At 42.2% G+C, this 23,041-nt stretch overlaps 1 protein-coding gene across 3 annotated transcripts in view; it reads right to left on the bottom strand.

Annotated features, from left to right (window-relative positions):
* BTRC (beta-transducin repeat containing E3 ubiquitin protein ligase) overlaps positions 1 to 23,041 on the bottom strand; it is a 312,139-nt gene that overhangs the window by 265,963 nt on the left and 23,135 nt on the right. The window contains exon 1 of one of the 3 annotated variants that reach the window (XM_068255594.1): positions 10,472 to 10,665. The exons of the other annotated variants lie outside the window; for them this stretch is intronic. The gene's annotated coding sequence lies outside the window, so the exon portion shown is untranslated. Of the gene's footprint in view, positions 1 to 10,471; positions 10,666 to 23,041 lie in introns of those variants that run through there. 3 annotated transcript variants of the gene reach the window in all.

The raw sequence follows: 23,041 nt of genomic DNA, 5'->3' as shown, positions 1-23,041 counted from the left end.
GATGGCTGACAGGGTAGAGTGTCAGCTTCCTGGCCAGGAGCTTTGTGTTCCCAAAAGCAGATGCCATCTCAATATAGCTTTAAAATTCCTAAGCTTGGCAGTGATAAAATGACTTTCATGTTGAACACTTTCAATTAACAAGATTGTTATATGCAAATTAGAAGAGTAGGCGTCAGTGGAATCAGGGCTCTAGAGTCATTACAAAAGTCATCTGACTCCAACTCCTTAGTTTATAAAATCACAGACTCCAGGTACCCAAAATTGCTCTGACTCCTTAGTCTAATTCTTACCAGGGCTGTGTAATTCGTACAAAAATCACCCGACTCAGACTCCTCAGTTTATTGAAACCACCGACTCCAGGTACTGAAAATTGTTCCAACTCTTGAGCTTAGACTCCACAGACCAGAGTGGAATCATAAACGGAGTAGTCGGAGTTCGAAGATTTTTGTACTGACTCTACAGCCCTGATGTAAAGATCACTCATATCAAGCCCTCATCACAAGGGGACTATGTAAATGTGGTCAAATTATATCTGAATCCAGGACACATGCATGAAGGACTTGAGATCATGCAGAACTGAGCGCGCCCAGACTGGTGCTGCTGCTCTCTAAGTCTGCTCCAGACATTACATCTCATTTCTGCTACTTTAAACCTCTTAATGAAAAGACTGGACCGAAATTTCAGTGGATTCTAATGTAGCACTTCTCCAGCAACACCTATAACCTTTCAGAACACCTGGATTACTTGGGATGGCAAAGATTTAAGCTGGATTGGATCTTCCTTGGTATCACACACGGCTGAACACTGCACACCTTCCTTGGAATTGACCTGAGACCTTAAAGACTTTCTGCCTCTTTGTGCCTGCCCTCTCCCATCCTGTGAGTAACTTTCATCGATTATCTACAGCATCTATGCTCAATAGACTATATTTTTCTACATATATTATACATTATATCTTCAAATTCCTAAACAAAGAACTGTGTTTTCAAATTCATGCTGTCCATCCATACATCTCTGTGTAAGGACAATTCAGTCTATACAGGCCCTTTGATCTCTGCAGGATACCAGCCACAGCTGACAAACTTCACACCTTGACTCTAAATAGGACCTATCTCAGCAGGAGCCCTGAGCTGTCTCTTGTCCATCCTAATGTGTAAACATCAATATTCAGCAGAGAGACTTCTAGCTGTATACCAACCAAGAAATATCTATCCAATTGACAAATCCACAATAATTCTACTGAAGTCTGTTGGAATCTTCAGAAAGACAAAGAGAGGCTCGAGAGGACGTGGGAAAAGATATTCTTCACCGCAGAACCAAAATAACTCTGTGACAAAATCTGTAGAGTACACCCAGCCAACAACCCTAATAGCTCCAGCACAATCCAGCAGAGATGACAGCCACACATCTGGAAACTGTTCTGTCTTGGAGTCATCAATCTCAGACCCTAGCTCCCAGGGTAGCCCCATCAAGGCTGTCCTCTGTAATGTCAGATCGATAAACAACAAAACAGCAATCATACATGATCTAATAGAGTCTTCTGATCTGGCCTGCCTGACTGAAACCTGGCTTTCTGAACCTGTTGGCCCCACCCTGGAGGCTGCCGTGCCAACAAACTATTCCGTGATATACTGCAACAGGAAAGAACGCAGGGGAGGAGGGGTTGCACTTTGCTTTAGATCAGCTTTGAAAATCAGACCACTTACTGTAGGTCCTACCAACTCGTTTGAATGCTTGGGGGTGCAACTTTCAGCTGAGAAAAACATTAACATATTGCTGATCTACCGCCCACCAGAAAAACACTCAGACTTCCTTAAGGAACTTGTAGACCTCCTATGCAACCTAACACTGGAACACCCCAGATGGATTGTTCTTGGAGATTTCAATACATGGGTGGATGACTCCTCTTCAAAACTTGGAATAGAGCTACCTCGTGCCTTACATGAACTGGGCTTCCTCCAATCAATCAGCTCTGCTACTCACAGGAAAGGCCACACTCTGGACCTTATATTCCATACTGGGCTGTCAATAGCCAATGTGGAAATTAATCCTGTTGCCTGGTCAGACCACCACACTATCCACTTCTCCCTCTCAATACCAGCTGTCAAACACCAGGTCAAGAATCAAATAAAATATCGCCGCTTAAAAGGGCTAACACCTCAACATATCCGAGATAACCTTAGCTTTGATGAATTGACTGACTCCAGCTTGGACCCTGATACTCTGGTGTTTAAATACAACAAATGTGTGTCCTCCACCTTTGAGACCATTGCTCCTCTGCGCACCAAATATCTTACTCCACACCATCATGCACAGTGGTTTGATAACGCTATAAAAGAGCTGAAAAGACAAGGCCGAAAACTTGAGAGACTGTGGCGCAAATCTCAGTCCCCAGAAGACAAACATGCCTTAATCCTCCACTTGAAGAGCTACCAAAAGGTAATCACGGGAAAAAAAATCATCCTTTCTATCACAAGAGATTGCAAATGCAGTTAACAAACCAGCCCAACTGTTCCGCACAGTGGAAAAACTCTGAAGACTCGATGTTAAGTTTTTGACATGCCGGGTTGCAAAGGACCTCTGTGACCAATTTGCCCATTTCTTCACAGACAAAGTCTCCGCTATAAGGTCCGCCATCCAACTTACAGCATCTGAGCCTAATATAGCGCCGAAGACCATTAGCAGAGACAATGTAACACCTTGGTCAAACTTCAAAGAAATTGATGAAGAAGTCACATCAAGCATCCTCCTTCACGTCCGCCTAACTACCTGTGACCTAGATCCTGGCCCAACACAGTTCATGTTGAACTGCCCCGACCTGTTCGTACCGGTATTCCTAAAAATTGTTAACTGTTCCTTAAAATCAGGGATATTTCCTGCTTTACTGAAGGAAGCAATCATCAGGCCTCTCCTCAAAAAACCCTCCCTGGACCCAGATGCAATGACCAGCTACAGACCTGGCTCTAACCTTCCCTTTCTGGGCAAGCTAATTGAAAAAGCTGTTTACCTCCAGCTAGAAGCCAAAATCCTACAAAACAACAGTTATGACCCATTCCAGTCTGGCTTCAGGAAACACCACAGCACTGAAACGGCCCTCATCCAAATATGCAACCACCTGCTCATGGCAAGAGACAGAGGAGAGTGCTCCATCCTCATACTGCTAGACCTTTCTGCAGCCTTTGATACAGTTGACCATGACATCTTGATAAACAGGCTACAGGAATACTGCGGCATTGATGGCATAGTTCTTCAGTGGTTCCAATCCTTCTTGAGTGGCAGAACCCACAAAGTGTCTATGGGGCCCTTCCTGTCCACCCCTGTATCACTTAGGTATGGGGTGCCCCAGGGCTCAATCCTCTCTCCCCTGCTTTTCACGATTTACATGTTACCGCTGGGAAAACTAATCCAAAAACATGGCCTGACATACCACTGCTATGCAGACGACACTCAACTATATCTTTCCTTCAAGCCTGGTGTGACAGACCCAACTCTAACTATAAACGCCTGCTTACGTGAACTACAGCAATGGATGAATAACAACTGGCTGAAACTAAATGCAGACAAAACTGAAGTCCTTCTGATAGGAGGGCAGAGCATGATAACAAAACAACTTAACTTGCAGTCTTCACCACTGGGAATAGGAGGCACGGATCTGCGCAGCTCTGATCATGTGCGTAGCCTGGGAGTTCTAATTGATTGGGATTTAAACTTCAGAACTCAAATCTCTGCTGTGGTGAAATCATCCTATTTTCACCTGAAGAACATTGCAAAAATCAAGCACCTCATACCCCCAGAAGATCTGCCAACCTTAGTCCACGCCTTCATCACATCCCGACTGGACTACTGCAATGCTCTCTACACTGGCCTTCCAAAAAAGGTCTTGTACCGACTACAGCTGATACAGAATACTGCTGCCAGACTGCTAACCAACCAACCCCGTCACTGCCACATAATGCCAGTCCTGCACTCCCTTCACTGGCTACCTATAGAATGGAGGGTCCTATTCAAGATCGGCCTACTGACATTTAAATCCCTGAATAATTTAGGCCCTGGATACATGAAAGATATGTTGCAGCTGCGTAGCAATCCCCGCATTCTCAGATCAACAGGTTCTAATAATCTAGTCATACCCAGAGTCCACTTGGAAACTTTTGGTCCCAGAGCCTTCTGTCATGCTGCCCCTACGTTTTGGAACTCCTTACCTCAACAGATCAGGTCAGCTCCATCCCTGGACGTGTTTAAATCCAGACTGAAAACCCACCTGTTCAGTTTGGCATTTGCAGAAATATAACTTTTGTTGTGTGAATACTTCATCCTACTAATTACTGAATCTGAGAGAGCCTAAGCGCTTTGAGTCCTATGGGAGAAAAGCGCTATAGAAATGTTATTGTATTATTGTATTGTATAGAACAGAAAAAAAAGTACTGTAGAGCAGTGTTCCCCAACCCTGTCCACAAGGCCCACCAACAGTGCATGTTTTGTGGAAATGCAGAGAGGGAATTAATCAGCTCTGCTGAGACACTAATTACCTCACTTGTGGTTTTCTGCAAAACATGTAATGTTGGTGGGCCTTGAGGACAGGGTTGGGGAACTAGGCTGTAGAGCAATCTGCAGTAATAAAAAAATGAAAGCATCTCATAAGAACTATTTCAAGCTATAATAAACCACAGGATTTCTGCCTGGCCACACAAAACCAAACTGTCCCATTTATTAACAGGTATTAGAGTTACACTCTATGGATTTATATGTGCTGCAGAATATTGCAGAACTTTATTAATCTAGCAAAAGAACACAGGTAGCTCCTACCATTTGCTGTGCTGCGTTGTTATGCATTCACCTCAGTGGGAAAGCCATTCAAACTAGGACACGAGAAAATTGAGGGCCATTCTCTTTGTAAAGAAAGAGAAATAAAAGTCTGGTGGTGAAATGTGAAATCTTTGTTTTCTGCTTTGTCCGTTCTTCTTCTTGAGGCGCCGAGGGGAACAACAATCAGGCTGGAGATGTTCAGTGTGATAGGGGTCAGCAGCAGTGGTGGAGCGGTGCATCAGAAACATGAACAACTTTATTTATTTATTTTTGGGATTATTGTTTACAGGCCACTTTGCTCGTGTACCGTGTGCTTCTTAGCTAAAAGATGAAATTACGGCTGGAAATGGAGTGTTGGAGGCATACAACCAATTTGTGTTTCGATCTCAGAAAACAAAAGGCTTCTGAGCCCCTCGGGCTGCCATTCAAACTTGGAGAAGCTGACATTTTTAACAGCGAGAACCAGGAACTCTGGCAGGAGGAATGATCTAATGCATTTCTGACTTGTCAATCAAAGCGCTCACCTCTCATGTCTGGTAACCATTTGGGGTCCAACCGGCTGCGTTAATAAACCTACTGAGCGCAGAGTCAATAGGTCAAGTGCGTGCATCTTCATTTTTCCTTTATTGAAGTGTAACGATTTTAATGTGACAATTACTGGACAAAACCCAACGCAGGAAGAGGTTGCTGGGCCAAGAGCAAAAAACGTTTGTCTCATGGGATAACTGTGTGTTGCGTATACCGTAATTTGGCTGATTTAATTCAGAAAAAAATGTCTATACAAATCTTGGCAACATTCTTCATAATAAATCTCTAGGTTTTTTTTTTACCTAAAGTTGGCCAAAGATTTACAGTTACCCTGAAGCAAGGAAAAAAAAAAAAAGAAAAATTAAGCTACATACTTAAGAAGAGGGAAGGCTTTGGATCCCATAAAGCCTTCCCGGCCCCTCTCACCATCTCCTAGTTCCACCCGCCGTCCCCGTTCAAAATTGGCCCCATCAAGACCCCTCAGGGATGCAAGTGCTTCCAAAGATGGGTGCATCCAAACTGCACATGTGCGAACACAAACTTGCATGTGCACAGTACGGATCCGCTCATCTTAGGAAATACACAGACTCTGGTACTTCCGAAGAGTGAACGATGAGTGGCAAAGACGTGTTCAACCTGCAGGTCAAATCATTTCACCGGTGGCACAGCAGTGGAACAGGCCACGGAAAGAGAACCAGGAAAGCTCTATCGGGTCCAGAGCCTTCCCGCTTCTTAGGGGATTATCTATGTCTTTTTTCCCTTGCTTCAAGGTTGCTTTTAACTGGGGTTCACAGCTTGGCTTAACCATGCTTTGTAAACCAGGATAAAATAAACAGGATAGAAGTTTCAAGTTTTTTGTGCAGAATGCTTTGGGGACTATTAAGTATAAACACTATGCACATTGCAAGCCTCACACGATGCAGCAGGTTTGCACAAGAGCGACTTCCAGCAGGTCCAGGACAGGGTTGGTGTGGCAGCATCACTGTCTGCCCTGCTACACAAGAATACAAAAAGGTGCAAGTCTGAGAACAAGCTAGCTTTGCTTAAAGCAGACCTGAACTCAGAACTTCCTCTCTGCTCTAAAAGATAAGCAACAGCATAATAACCTTTAAAGAAAAAAACATTTCTTTGTTAAAGCGGATACATATCTTGCAATAAAACTGCAGTGTTTGTGTTTCTGTTTTAAATGGAAGGAGACATAGGGTTAACATTCTGTGTTTACAAATTAGCTGCTCTGCCATGGCAGTCAGGAGACACGGAAGAGATCAAATTATAGTGGTGATTAGTGACAGATGAGGGGGGGGGATTTGACATGCCAAACTCTCTAAATACATACAGGGTGTATTTCTTTATGTTTTCCTTCTGTCCTGAGTCAAGAGTTCAGGTCCACTTTAATGACTCTGAAAAAGGAGCAGCCTCGCGGTTAATAGAAACCCTGCTGGTTAGCAGTTTCAGCACTGAGCTCTGCACTTCGTTCTACCAAACTAAAATACAGTCAGCAGCCAGGCTGGCAACTTAACGTATTCCCAGAACATTTAAACTGCATGCCTTGTTCTTTAAAACAATATAACCTACTTACAGTGAACCTTTGTCCAACTCTTCTAGAGTGAGACCTAGGGCTGGGAGTCATACATTCTGCCTGCCACTTCCTCTCTCACTAAGGTAATAATAATAATAATAATAATTCTAACATTTGTATAGCGCTTCTCTCCCGTTAGAGTCAACGCACTTGAGAGCTGCAGCCACTAGGGGCACACTCAGAAGGCAGTACAAGGTTTAAGAAGTCTTGCCCAAGGACTCCTTACTGAATAGGTGCTGGCTTATTGAATAGGAAGAGCCAAGATTCCCTCTAGTGTTGGTTATTGAGACGCAAATATTTCCGAGAGAATGCAGAATTATATAAATAAATAAAACTGACCACTCATATCCCACCTTATCTCATTCGATTGGTCCAATTTCAAAGGTGCATAAACTTGCATTAAAAGGTTGCGAAATTCTGCTCATGAAACCCACTGACCATCTCTAGTGCCCACTAACCCTTTCACCAATGTCACATGAAGAAGCTGGACACGGGATCACTCAGAACAGCTCTACTATGGGTATAGTAGAGCTAGTATAAGTGCTCCCAAGCTCACTAAACGCGTCCTTTTCAAACTGCTTTTAAATATTTTATTGTTTTTGGGCATCTCCTACCCCTTTCTACCCAAAAGTCACCTCTGTTGAGATGTTGTTTTTGTACAATTTCTTTAGGGTTTTTATACATAGTAAATCAGCTATTTGGAGAGTGACCACCTGTATTAAAGAGCCCCACAAAAGCCGGGTAGTAGTGGCATTTCCCTACACGCACAAATAGTAGTTACTATTTCTCAGCAACTCGGGTTTGTGAGTATTGTTCTAAAATCTTATCCTAGATTACATCTATACAGAGAAATACTACACTACATTGGGATCCTGTTGTGCCTGTGCTTCTTTTAGTACCCACTGAACTCCATAACTCTTTTTGTCTACTATGTATGGATATCCTCTCTAAACAAAAAATATTTGTATTTTCTTCTTTTAGGGCTCAAACCCACTAGCAGCCTTTTCTAAGCACTAGCGATTCGCTAACACAATACTATGGGGGATTTCTATAAAGTCACATTGCTCAAATGGGATCACACCTGTAGCATTACATTAGCAAGAGCTTTCCAAATCACAAAGTGCTCAGAAAAGCATTCCTAGTGGGTTCCAGGCCTTCTCCTGAGTTTTCCCCTAGGGGATATTGTCAAATCCTATATAATAAAAGCCCTGTGTCCTCCTTTATGTCTGTGTCCGTGCTTCCAGACCTGTTTGTTTGCCGTCTATGAACCTCATTGCATTGTGTGAAATAACAGCTTTATTTAACTGCCAAGCAAGCAACATCTCCCTGTGTGCATAATACATCAGACAGCGGTGGGGGAAGAGCGAGCAGGATGCATCCGTGCGCGCAAAGCGCTGGGGTAGCGGCCGTGGCCTAGCGCCCGTTAAACGGGTAGGCTTTTTTACTAGTTTGTATATAAAATGTATTCTAAACCAAATGTGCATCATTGTAAGCAGTAAAAGAGCCACAATACACTGCCTTCCCATTAAGAGGAGTCAGGAGTCCGTATTAGTCAGTTTACCTAAAAGACTATGGGAAAGTGAAGGCTAGCATCTTGCTTTGGGAACCAATTCATCTTGATCCCTTTCTGCCAAAGCAATACTGGAGCTGGTAAATTTTAAACTGAACTACTGCGCTAAACTGCAGAAGGGGGGGGGGGGGGGGAACTGGTCCCCAAATGTTCTCTATAGTTATGCCACTTCGTATGAGACTATGTTTTTGAGAGTAGGTTTTCGATTTTGGTCCCTTACATGATTGCGTTTGACACCCCAGCCTTAGATATTCCCACTTATTGCTTCTCCTTTCACTACAATTGACAGTAGTAGCTTCGTCTCTGTACATTCCCCCTCCCTACTGTAGAGTTCTCTGAGATAAAAAGTCTACATGAGAAGAAGATTATAGAGGCAGAAATGAAATGTTCAGAGCCACAGAATAAAAAAGTATTAGATGTAGTCAATGTCATTTTCAACATTTACGAATAACTTGGTGGAGGGCTTCATGAAAGAGATAACACAACTAAGCCAACATAGTTATAGATGGCAACATGCATTACTAAAACAATGCTATATAGGAATTTAGAACATGGCAGAGGAGATCAAATGAAGGAAATTTTAGTTCAAGGTTGCTTTAAAAAAAACAGCTGTATCAGGTTTAACATAATTTTGCACCATATAAAGATAGATCTAGTAGTGGCTACCAGATGGCAGAATGCTGAAACCACAGACAAAGAATGTTGATAATTTTGTCCTAATAACTCAGGCTTTCTAGGTAGGAGGTAACTGAATATTGCACTCAATGGGTTTTGAAAGAGATCCTAAAGCACATGATATGAGTTCAGGAGAGGGTAAGGACCTGTGATAAGTGCCTTCCAAAGTTTACATCCAAATGTTAGAGGAGCCAACAACCCAGTAGCCCAAGAGCTTAGCATGCTCTAAGGTCAGAAGAAACAAAACAGGTCTCCTGTCACAGATATAGCTGTACAGTGCCAACTGAATGACGTTCCTGGTACTGGCCCAATTAGCAAGAACTGATCCGGAAGAGCCAGTCTAAGCTGAAAATATATATAGTTCCCAGGAACAGAGCTATGTTCTGAAGGATAATGGACCAAACATTTTACAATTTAAAATAAAAAATAATAAAACAATTTTGTCAATGACTATACTGTAATTACTAAAATTAAAATAAAGCCTTCCAAAATTAAGGGGTAAATAGGAATGTATATCAATTATAGTGGTTTTAATGTATGTAGGTGTTGGGCAAAAATTATTCCAATATGATAATTAGACCCTTCCAGGAGGAAGAGATTGGGTTTCCCAAATCTAGTGAGTATGTACAGCAGCGCTGCCTCGTGAGTTGTGCACAGATAATGAAAAGATCATTTCCCATTGGCTTACCTGACACCCATTCTCCCACTTAACCCCTATATCCGATCATTAGGGCCCTTTACCACTGATTGCTATGCCATTTTCCAGCTATGCCATTTTCTTGCATTTCTATTGACTAAACTCAAATGCAGAAAAAAAATGCTGCATGCACTGCATTGGTGTTTGGGTGAAAAACAAATCCCACCAGTGGATCAGGTCCAATCCAACCGGTGGTAAAGGACACTAAATCTTAAACAGAATTGAGGTGAGGGTCATGAAACAAAATTGTCAAAGTTACTGTTATGGCAGGTCACATTTGAAGTTTTGTTTACTGAAATTTGCACAAATAATTGTAAAAATAAATACAACATTTAGCTTTCCATGCCTCCCGGCTTTGGTTAGAGCACAAGTGTCAAGAACTCCAGTTCTCGAGGACTATGGCCTCAATTCATCAAGCATTCGGTAATGCAGAAAACAGCTGAAGTTACTGAGCACATAGGAAAATGTCAATTCATCAAGGCTGTTACCACATGAAAAGCTGAAATTACCGAGCAGTGAGGTAAATTACTAACTTGTTTCGGTAAATATCTCAACAAATGTAACTAAATATCAATACATCAAGGTTACAGCATGCGGTATTAGGTTTGATGATTACCGGAAGCTCCGAGGTGGCAAATACCAGCTGCGAATGCCTCCTGTGTGGATATCCCAATCATTGACAAGAGCAGGGAGCCAATAGAAAGAGCCTCTGACTCCTGCAAGTCCCGATGATCAGATCTGATAGGACCCGCAGGCTTCTCAGGCAGATCTTGCTTTTCTTCAGGCCAGGCAGCGAGCAGAGAGATCACGGAACAAAGAGGCTTCCCCTGTAGACGTTTAACCTCTTAGGATCCTGTTTGAAGATACAGAGTAGCTAGTGGGGAATTCACCTAAGCATGGCATGTGTACTGTTAAGAAAAACTAATGGACAGATTTAAAGCTAGCAGAGGCAGTATAACAAACATGTATAGCTAAAGGGATGTCGGGATGCCTCTTACTATTGTAATGCTGTCTCTGCACGGAGATCCGCATGTAAACACAAAGACTATTCTGCAGTTATCAACAGGTTTTAGTCAATGGGCTTCAGTAAATTACCAAACCTCTACCGCACCTGTGAAAATCTTGATGATGTATTAGTAAAAAAAAAGGTCTAAAATACCGAATGTGGTATTTTAAGGACTTTTTTTTTAATTTATTTTTTTTTTAATCGAACAGCCTTTAATGAACTGAAGCCTATATCCATGCCAGTGTTTAGGATGGACAGAGAAAAGAAGAAACAGTTTGAAGTTCGACATCTTAGAGGAAACTCAGCACCGGCTGCCTAGCTGGAGGCACTTCATACCAGAAAGGATGTCCAGTCTCCTTTACCTTACTGAGAGGCCACCAGCAAAGGTGGTTATGAAATAGATATGCTTCACAGTTCATAACTACTTGACCAAACAAAAATACTCTTTGTAGGAAATGTTTCACTCTAACCAAATCTGCCAGGAATTAAATGGAAATTTGATGCGTCTATGGGTACCCTTGGTCTCAAAGAGTGTAAACTGGGGCAGTCTGTGTTTTTTTAATACAGTAGCTCTCTATATATTGTATGCTCACCTGTGGATTTACCAAAAATAGATATTTATTGATTGCTGGTGCACACAACATATACTTATTATTAAAGTCTTATTAAAACAGTAATAAAAGGAAAGAAAAAGATTCTCATTGTAAAACACATGGTTAGTTTTTAAGCAGCCCTGTAAGCCATTTTTTTGGGCAATTCCCATAGCCTTCAGCAATAAAAAAAGTTCATGTACGCTCAACCCCCCAGCATTCATACCAGTCAGTGCAGGATCAGGTGAGCCAAGCCATACTTGATAAGTGAACAGGAAAGGATCCGCAAGCCAGACCCGGTCAATGAAAAAGGCTGATATGTTTATTGAAAAAACTCCATAGACAGTGCAATAAAGTCACACCAGGGCTCCAGTAAAGAATTAGAAGCAGACAGCATTGGGCGCAGTGACAGAGGGTCTAGTGGGCAGCGCAGAGCGATGGTGCTAGCCTCACATGCTGCGACAGACATTGGGTGAGCGACAGGGACTAGCGGCTGAAGGAGATGTTTCAATAAAGATTTAAAGAAGAAGAAACAAGAAAAATGTTTAAAGCGGAATATAACCCTGCATTTCAACTTTGCTCTAAAATATTATTTACAGCATATTATATGCAAAAAGCATTTTTTTTTTACTAGACCAGCACTGGAAGGGTTAACACAGAGGTTTAAAGTTCCGTGGAGAGATATGCAGAAGTTCAGATATATACATTCTATTTAGTTACATATATCTATTGATAAATGTTACACACTCTTTGGCTGTCCTCCAAGCTCCTTCTCAGTCAGAGAGATGAGTCACATTCAACACTTAGATACATTTATGTAAACAAAATGTATCTATTTCAGCTTCGGATGCGTCTGCAGAAATCTCCAGGAACTTTAAAGCCCTGTGTAACCCTTCCAATGCTGGTCTAGTAAAAAAAAATGCTGGTTGCATATAATATACTGTAAAAAATGTTTTAGAGCAAAGTTGAAATGCAGGGTTATATTCCGCTTTAACATGAGATAGGTAGAGGGTCAAAAGTGACCCTTTATAGCCATTACCTGTAGAGGGCAGGAATTATTATTAACCACTTTACCCCCAGCGGCACGAATTTCTCCGCCCCTTTTTTCCCTCCTAAAAAAACCAGGGACGGAGAAATCCGTACCTTCCGCGCTACCGCCGCTGTCCGCGCTCCCGCCGCTCGTGTGCGCACCCGCCGCTCGTGCACGCCGCCGCCCGCTCGCCCGGAGATCAATGAACGGGAAAATCCATTCCCGTTCGTTGATCTAGCCCCCGCAATGATCTGCTGCTTCTTTCAGAAACAGCGAGATCATTGTGCGTCTCCCAGCCTCCTACTGCTTCCTGTAAGCGTCCTTCCGGACGCTTACAGGTCGCATGTAAACAAACACTCTGTGGCCATCTTGTGGCCAAATAGTAAACTACACCCTAAAAGCATTTTACATATACAAACATTACATTTACACAATAAATTAACTCATTACCTCCCACACTCCCCAATTTTTTATTTTTTTTTGTAATTAAAAAAAAAAAATACAATAAAAAAAAAACATAAATAAATAAATAAATAAATAGTTACCTTAGGGACTGAACTTTTTAAATATTTATGTCAAGAGGGTATAACACTGTTACTTTATAAACTGCAGGCTTGTAATTAGGGATGGATGCAAAACTGAAAAAAATGCACCTTTATTTCCAAATAAAATATTGTCGCCAAACATTGTGATAGGGACATAATTTAAATGGATTTATAACCGGGACAAATGGGTTAATACATTTCATGGGTTTTAATTACAGTAGCATGCTTTATTTAAAAACTATAATGGCCGAAAACTGAAAAATAATAATTTTTTCCCACATTTTTTCCTATTTCCCCATTAAAACACATTTAGAATAAAATAATTCTTGGCATAATGTCCCACGTGGTGAAGTGGTTAAATTATTATTAAAGGGGCCTCCCAGATTCCAACATAAGCCCTCCAGGACATATGCCCTCCCACCACCTCCTGGGCATCGCTGGTGGGGGAAGAGCCCCTTGCCGATGATATAGACAACAGCTGTAGGAGGGGGAAGCAATGTCACCCCTCTTATTACGCCATATTACGTACCATGTGGACTGGTTTGACTAGTATGGTGTAAGCCCAGGCAGGTTGAGTAAGCCATGCTAGTTATACCACCCTCCATAAGTGACAATGGGCTTAAAGGGGGTTCTACCTTAGCTATCTTGTGAAAAGATCGTGTTCATTTCCTGCCCTAATGACAGACACAGAGGACAGGAAGTAAGAGGGAGTTTCTTAATGAGGGTCACAGGCAACGGAATATAAACATGCTGTATGTTCTAGATGTAACTGGGAGAAAAATTGACTTAAGCTACCATGTCAACGCAGTTGTTCCTATATGCTTCAGTATTTAAGTAAACATGAGAACAGCCATTCAAAAAACAGAAGCTACAAGTAACCCCCTGAACCTTTCCCATGTACTCAGAAAGAAACACATCTTACTAGAGGAAAACAACTGGGGCAGGTTAATAAGTCTTGTGGAAAACACTGCAATGTTTAGATCGAGTTATGATTATTTCAATTCTCAAACATAATGTGGACAGATTTGTTATAAACCCAAACTCTTTGTGATACTACAAGCATTTGCCGTTATTTGGGAATATGTTATTCTTTTTGTGCCACAAAACAAGACGACACATCAAAACGCAGACAACCCCACCTGTGAGTCTAGTTTATGCACTTAGCTCTGCCTCCGTTGTACTGGATACTGGTTGCTCAAATATGGGGACATTTTCAAGGGATACAAAGGAAACCGGAGGTAAGAGGCATATGAAGGCTGCCAAATTGTAAGCATGGCTACACTAAGGCTCGGTTCCCACTTGGAGTGGATGCAAAATGGCACAGTAAGCTGCACTCTGACGCACGTCTGCACCATCCATTTTGTATCCGCTCAGTCCATATTGATCGCCAATACTCAAGTCCCCTGGTTGTGCCACTGCTGAATTATCCATGCAGTCCTGAAGCTCATAGAACGGAGGCCGGCTGGACATGGGCTCCCCATTGGATTACAATAGACCAATTCTCCCTAGCAACACAGAACATTTTCATTGGTCAATCATGAATCAATCAGAATGCTCCCTGTTCCTGGGGATCCCAATGATTGTGCCTGGCACCAATCTGTTTACTGGTTTTGGGGCCGAGCGAAGGAGTCAGCAGCAGTGCAACCAGGGTACATGCAAGTATCGGTGATTGAACAGCAGTCGAAGTGGACACAGCAACCAGCCTAGGGAAAACTTTCTCATAGGCTTTGTGTCCATTATTTAGCATTCCATAAGAATGTAGCAGGTCGGCACTCTTCCGTTATTTAAGTAAAGCAGTTTTTTTTTTAACAATAGGATCAGCTTCCTGCGTTAAGCGGAGGTGCAAAAAACATACAGAACAGGCACGTTTTGAGCACAAGTGGCAACTGAGCCTAAAGCTTCCCATACACTGGTCTATGTGGCCAGCAGATAGATGCCTCTTAGATCATTATCTGATCAAAGAAGGTTTTATCTGATTCAATCGCTCTATGACCTGTACACAGATTTAAAAATCTGCATGTAGTGCCTGCTACCTAGTTCTCAGACTTGTCCTGTCCTGGCTTCAGAGAAAACATTTACAGACACTAAATACACACTATATGTGCACCTTGAAATAACAGACATGCTTACCAAAATAGGGTGCCACCTTTCCATACAATATTTCTGCTGCTCATTTTGTACCTGTCTGGGAGCTGCCATCTTGCGGATTATGTTTGTACTATGCAAATTAAGGAAAATTCATAACATTTTTAGCAACTTGGGTTGTTTGTCAACTCAGCCTGTTAGCTAATACTGATACCTACTGGAAAAAAATCATTTACAGTATTTCTACAAGGAAGGCTTGAAGGAAACTTGAAGTGAAAGGGTAAAAAGGAAATACATATGGCAGCCTCCATATGCCACTCACTTCAGGTGTGCTTAAAGGAGTCATCAGCCAAATCAAATGTAAATCTGATTTACTTACCTGGTGCTTTCTCCAGCACCTTGTAGCTGTCTGTCCCAAGCTGACACGCAGCTGCCGGCCCGGGGTCTCCACACGGTGCAGAGAACGACCTCGAGGTCGTCCTTACTGCACCTGCGTGAAGCGCTGCTGTCAATCAAGCCAACATTGTCTGCGGCGTACTGCGCAGACAGTCAGATTTACATTAGATTTGGCTAATGATTCCTTTAAAATTCCTTTTGATGAATTTTAACCACTTGAGGACCCAGCCTTTATTCCCCCCCCCCCCCCCCCTTAAGGACCAGCGCTACTTTTTATGCTCTGCAGCCCCCAGCACAGATCATGTTACATGCAGAGCGATCAGATGGCCCCCCTTTTTTCCCCCCTATGGGGATGATGTGCTCCGGTCTGCAGGCATGTTGCGGGGGGGGGGGGGGGGGGGGCACCTCAAAGCCCCCCTCCGCGGCGAAATTCCCCCCTCCCTCTCCTACCTGCTCCCCCCCCCCCGGTGATCGGGGCTGCACAGGACGCTATCTGTCCTGTGCAGCCAGTGACAGGCTGTCCCCTGTCACATGCCCATGGTCATGACATCACACTGTGGGAGGGGTTTCATCACAGCATTAGCTATACAGTCCCCCCGATGATCTATTCAAGAAACGATAAAGATTTCTCATGGTTAAAGAGACACTGAAGCGAAAAAAAAAATATGATATAATGAATTGGTTGTGTACTATGAATAATTACTAGAAGATTAGCAGCAAAGAAAATATTCTCATACTTTTATTTTCAGGTATTGTAACGATCGGTGAAGCACAGAGAGGACCTGATTACCAGTGATGTGCAGAATCACTGGGAATACAGATGTATACCAGATTATACGTGATCTGCAGTATCACTGATAATCCGATATACTAGCTAACCTCTGTTCACCTGAGTAGAGTGTAGTGTTTGGTGTAACAGTAACACTTTGAGGACTAGGCCTCAGTGCAGCAAGGAGTACTGCACAGATTCCTTCCGCAGACCTGAGCTCTCCAAGACGGGAGGAGTCAGACTGACAGTAGGAAGGACAGACTGAAAGTAACCTTCAGGAGGAAGGATCACTAACAGAGCGAGGAACCGCCTCTAACAGTAAGGTCGGTTCTCGAGGTCAGACAAGCCAGGTCGTACACACACGGACAGATAAAGTACAAGATCAGAAGGCAAAGGCGGAGTCAAAGTACAAGCAGGGTTCAGCAACGGGGTATCAGAAATATCGGGGTGCAAAATCAGGAGGTAGAAGCAGAGTCAAGGAACGAGCCGGGGTTCGGCAACAGAGTATCAGAAATATCGAGGTGCAAGATCAGAGTTCAGGAGGATAGTCAAGGCAGGCAAAAGTCATAACAGATAATCACAATCAAACTAGTACTTTAGCTATCAACAGAATCTAGCTAAGTGTAGGATTACAGCTCCAGCTGGTCCCGGCACACTTGCGGATCTGACTACGGATCTGGGTGCTCCCACATATGTGATCGCACGCCAGACAAAGAGCAAGTGAACAACCAGCAGTATATATACTCTAGGACCTTTCCAGGACCTCCCTAATTGCTGGTCCAATGAGAGCAGTGGAATTTGTCAGCTGACCCAGCTGGTCAGCCGACTCCCTTCTAACTGCTATTTAAACTCTGCCTCTGTGCTCGCGCGCGTGTAAGTCTGAATCTTGGTGGACTATCAGTCCCAGCCACACCAGTACTGTCATGCAATGTATCTAGTGCGGGGGCCGCCTCTGATGCGGATTCCGCCGTTACCAATGCGGATTCCGCCGTTACCAATGCGGATTCCGCCGCACTGCCTATGCGGCATGCAGCGTTTTTTCCGCGTTGTGACGCCATGCTGGACGCGGAAACGGCCGCCTCACCTCGAGAGACAGCGGCCTTTCCGCGTTTCCTTATAGGTATATAGAGTTTTTTCTAACATTGCATCATTCTCTAATATGTGCAGATTACACAACACTAAGCTTTCAAAATGAGTCTTTCAGAGCAGTCTGTGAAGTAATGACCTCTCCTCTAGCAGATACAAAGAAAACAGTTCACTTTCAGTTGAGATAATAAAAGTCAGATAACAGCCCTCTCCACGACTAACTTAGTCGTAGAGATTAATGGCTTTTTTGCATAGAGATAACAACTGGAGTTTCTTAGCTCTTCCTGTACTGGAAACAATTAGACTGATGTATCTGATCTTAATGTTTTATTTCTTAGCTGTACTACACATACAAATCATAATATCATTTTTTTTTTTTCGCTTCAGTGTCTCTTTAAAGTGGGTATCAGCTACCGATTGGAATGAGGTTCAATCCTTGGTTACAGTTCCTCTTTAAAGCAGATCTGAGGTTAATAACTATAGCAAGTAACATGTCCATTTATCTTATCTAACGTTTAGATGGTTTACATAGTAAATCTAGCTGCAAACAGCTTCAACAGTACTCGCCTCTGAAATATCAGCAGCTCCCGGCTGGTAACGCCGCCTCCTCCTCCCCAGACTGAGCTCCCATGAGCACTTGCTACATGGGACTCAGAATGCCTAGGCACTGGAGGAGCTGTGGGTGCGGCTTGTTTACTTCATAGGGAATTGGGGCATGTAAAAAAAAAAAAATATTTGGCTTGAGGAATGCCCTATAAAATATATGTACGGGGCACAATTATGAAATGTGTAAAAGGTTATCTTGGATCCACTTTAAGATTAAAGAAAAACTGCCAATAAAATCAGAACAAGCAATAAAACATTCATTTGTAACATTTCAGATAGTCTAATACGTAGTACAGTCGAATCTTGTTATAGTAAACTTAAGATGGACACTAATGGTCCAATTTCTAGCAAAAAATAGTTTGAGCAATCAGAAATTCTTATCGGAAGTGAAATATTGTAATACATCGTTCACCACATCAACGAACCAATCTTTGCTTCGTATCACAACCAACAGCAAAATCCAAATTTTGGTTCGACGAAAATTCATTCGGACAACATTTTTTTCACTCACTTTTTAAATTGGACCGTTAGTTGCCACCCTTAAGCTCAACACACACCATACAATCTTGGTTGTACAGATTTACCAAATCTATGTAGTATAAGGGCCAACAGATTGAAAATACCTTGAATGATTAATTGGATAAGCTCTTATACTACATGAAAGTGGTAAGATTGAACAACCTAGATTGTAAGGTGTGTGTTAAGCCTTAGTCCTCAGGTCCCAGCAAATGTGTCTATATGAATATCAAATGTATATTAATTTTCTGATATAGTAAACTTCTGATATAGTAAACTACTTTTTCTGGTCCCTTAGAGAGAGTTTACTATAAAGCGATTCTACTATATTGGGGGTGTAAAAATACTCTGTAGTATTGAAAAACACACACTCACACTAAATCTGTATTTTCCCATATAAAACATGGACCTGCTCTAATTAAGAATGGCGCATCACAGGGTATTTTTTAAGGCTTAAAAAGCTCCAGAAATGGAATGTTTTATGCAAGCTGTTCCAGATATGAATGTATTTTGGCAGCACATATTACAAACATCATTTGGTCTGTAATCTGCCTTTGTTTTGAGATTTTCTCATTTACTCGAGATGAACAACTTTTTAGAAAGCAAACTTGTTAGTATCAACCATATGTCCTGTATAGCAGATTATGAGAAGAGCTACAATAAGTCAATAGAAATCAGATTTAGCCAGTTTTAACAGCTTCAGATTACAACTGCTATTGACACGACAGTAAAGTCACCATCGACAATAAAGAAGTTTCAGATAACTGAGAACATGAATGTGCAATCCACAAGCTGAAATTCAGATAGCCATTACACTGCAATGGAGACTGTACAGGTTGGTGGGCACTCAAGCCTGCGGCAAGGCGAATATTTGAAAGCACAGTAAAGTAAACCCCCCCCTCAGTGGGAAACTAACCTTAAAGAGAAACTCCGCCCAAGAATTGAACTTTATCCCAATCAGTAGGGGGTATCAGCTTTTACATGAGAAATATATTCCTTTTCACAAACAGACCATCAGGGGGCGCTGTATTACTGTTATTGTGGTGAAACCCCTCCCACAAGAAACTCTTGTTTTGTAGTATGAGTGACTACGCAAAGGCACGTTCCCTTGCATGAGTTGCCAAAACTGTTCATCCATATTCCGGGGTGACTATGTCACTCATACCACAAAAGGGACAAGGATTAGGATTAAGGGTAATTACTTGTGTATTATGACAAATGTCATTTATCTGTTAAAATGTCCTTGCGGAATGGGTTATGTTGGACAGACAACCAGGGATGGGAGGAGGAGGATCAATGAACACAGGAGCAATATTAGGAATTATAAAAAAGATAAAGAAAAGAGGGATAAAGAAAAATCTAAGGATATATTTGAATCTCCCATAGGTCGCCATTTCCATGAATGTGGACATGCAGTGGGCGATCTGAGGTGGTGCATACTGGAAAAGGTGTTCTCGCAAGAGGGTGCGGATCCCCAAATCTCCCTGCCATGTAGAGAAAGCAAATGGATGTTTGATCCTGGTACCCTTGCGCCAAAATGGCATGAATGAGACGTACAATTTAAAAATATATATATATATATATATATATATATATATATATATATATATATATATATATATATATATATATATATATATATATATATATATATATATATATATATTTATTTATTTTATTCTTTACACATAAGGTCTGTAAGCACTTGAGAAAGACCCTTTAGGTCGAAACGCTGTGTGTTTGTACTGTGAGATCTACAATAACATTGGCCAATTGGCCTATAATCCAGGAGGAGACCCAGTCTGCTTTCTATGTTGGACTGTTGTTACACCCTAGGTGGATACGGGTGGTGACTGGTAGACTCCCTGGTTGGAGTATTTACTTGGGTTGCAGTAACAAGGTACTTCGTATTGCTCATATTTTACTAACCCCTTTCCTTTAAAGGAATTACATTAGATTTTAGAAACCATGATCCGAGCACCATTGACTGTGCATGTAAATGTACTCAAGACTACATCAGACCAAAGTCCATATGCAATTAACATTTTCTCCTAAGTTTTCACCTAGGTGATCGTTTTAGGGCTCTTTCACAGTGCAACATTAAAGTCGCACGTTACAACATGTAACGCACAATAACTTACAGCAATAAAAAATCAATGGGCTGTTCACAGTGCAGACGTTGCGTTGGTGTCTAACGATGCACGTTAAATGAAAGTGCTGCATGCTATGCGTTATACACGTTTTAGCTGCGTTAGACTGTTTGCACATGCTCAGTAATGTTTTCCTTTTTTTTTTTTACGCATGCGCCGTTTTCGTTCTATCACTGTGCGACGAACGGCGCACCAAATGCAGGGCTACATAACGTCCAAGTTATAGTCTTTCAATGCGTTGCATTAGAAGCACGTTATGCGACCTTAATGTCGCATCAAACGTAACGTCTTACTGTGTAAGAGGCCTTAATCTTGTTAATAAAATGCCTTTTAAACCACCAGCAAAGCAAGAAACTACTCAAAACAATTTTGACAGTACTTTTTCCACATACTTTGTTACCTTTTTCAATTGCAGAGTGCTGAAAAGTTATTTTAAATAGCATATGAAAAATGATCTAATAGAAAACTCAGGAGAAAAAGTGAATTGCAAGTGGGCCAAGGTAACTCATCAGCATCAATGGGATGTCCCACCTTACACATACTCCAGCGTTCTCCACCTTAGTTCTCCATCTCTAGCAGTGAACCTGGCATTCCACGACATCACATGATAAAATCAAACTTCACACAGTTCACTGTTCATCTTCCCAGAACCTGGAGGACTGGTCAGGCTACCAGTCTGGAGGTAGGCCAGGACTACTGGAAACATCTGCAATCTTTCCAAAAAGGTAATGGAGAAGGTTTCTGTGTATTACAAAAGATCAAGGAGTTCCTACTTTTCAAACTATGCAGTAAACTTGTTGCAAATAGCATTCCATTTGGAACTGACAGCAGGTGGATTTGACTACATTTACCTTGAAACTGGGCCAATGTACAACAATGTCAGAAAATTATAAACTAAGTGCTCATTTTAAAATGTGAAAAAGGCAAAACAAGAGGAGTTTCTGACGAGCCCAGGTGTACTCATTCCTAGCAAAAAACAACAGAATGTTACTTTAAACATGGAGTTGTTCTTCTGTAAGGGATGTAAGGTTACTGTGCATTTCTGGACTATGCTCATCATAATATGCAGCACTGCCCATTGGACTAGGTTCACAGTGGAAGGTGCTTTGCATTCCCTGTAGCAGGAATGCAACGGAATGTGAAAGCGGTGCCGCACATTATTGCACTGCATACAGTCAATGAAAGGCTGCTTCACTCTGTTAACACATGCATTATGATGCCACACACCGATATACTACAATGCACCGGTTGCAATGTGAACATTGCATAAGTGGTGCTCTGCATCACAACAAGCCATGTTATAAAGCAGCCCTTACGCCACAATGTGAACATACCCAATTGACTGATGAACTGATGAAGTGTCCTCAATAGGCCCTGAACATAACAGAGGAGTTAAATCTTTCCCAGTGTCTTAATAGAGATTGTCAGTGCGATGCAAATAATTATTGTCAGTCTGCAACCGATCCATTGGCAACCACAATGCAAACTCCCAACTTGCATGGGAATCCTGTACAGTGGATGCATCTCCCACAGAAGCCCGTTTTAGACTCCAAGGCACTACTGGGGCAGACACTGAACTGTCCACTCTGGGTGGCAGTTCATGATCCAGCTTGATGTGAACTGAACCCAAGTCACTGGCCCACAATGAGGATGGATATCAAATGCTTTGAATCTGGTCTGACTTCACTGGCTGTGTGCTTTTTGCAGGTTTGTGTCTCCAACAACTAAAGCCAACAGCTCAGCATGAGAGCCAGGCAACTGGCGTTGTTTGTAATTGAATTTAGACGATAGCTTCCACATTCCTCTTGCTTCAGGTTCCATTTATCAATATAAGGGTTTAGATAAGGACTGATCTATTTGCATAAGGGGCAAATTTCGAAGACAGCAAGTGCTCCATGGGCCTGCACTTTGAACACATCCTTTCAACCTACTTCTATGTTTCGTTACAACTTGCATTCAGAAATTGTACCGACATAAACAAAAAAAAAGGTCTTCTTTTATCATGGTCAGGTTACACCAGACACTAACTTGCCAATGAAATAATGCATGCCATGATATAGGACACAGTAAGTAGAACCATAATAGTGGAGACATATTAATGGGGACCCGAGGTGAACCTTGGGTAAAAAGTAAAAAACATACCGGTACTTGCCAAAGAGAGAAGCCTTGTGTCGTCCTTGCAGTGACCCTCTTGAGGATCTAGGTCGTGCTCCTCTTCACGCAAGAGTGCAGTCATGCAGCACCTAGGCGAGCAAGGCCACATCTGCACAGTAGCCCCATGCAGCAAGCCGCTCAGGCACAAGTGGCTCTGGCCTGCTGCGCACAGACCTATAAGCCCTAGTTGGAATTCTTCCGGGGGTCCGCACTTGGCAACAGGGGACTGGAAGACAACGTGGGAAGTCTCTAT

This window comes from Hyperolius riggenbachi, chromosome 10, assembly GCF_040937935.1.
Source record: "Hyperolius riggenbachi isolate aHypRig1 chromosome 10, aHypRig1.pri, whole genome shotgun sequence".
Taxonomy (NCBI): Eukaryota; Metazoa; Chordata; class Amphibia; order Anura; family Hyperoliidae; genus Hyperolius; species Hyperolius riggenbachi.
Note: the sequence above shows the minus strand (reverse complement) of the source record. Positions and strands in the feature narration are given on the sequence as shown.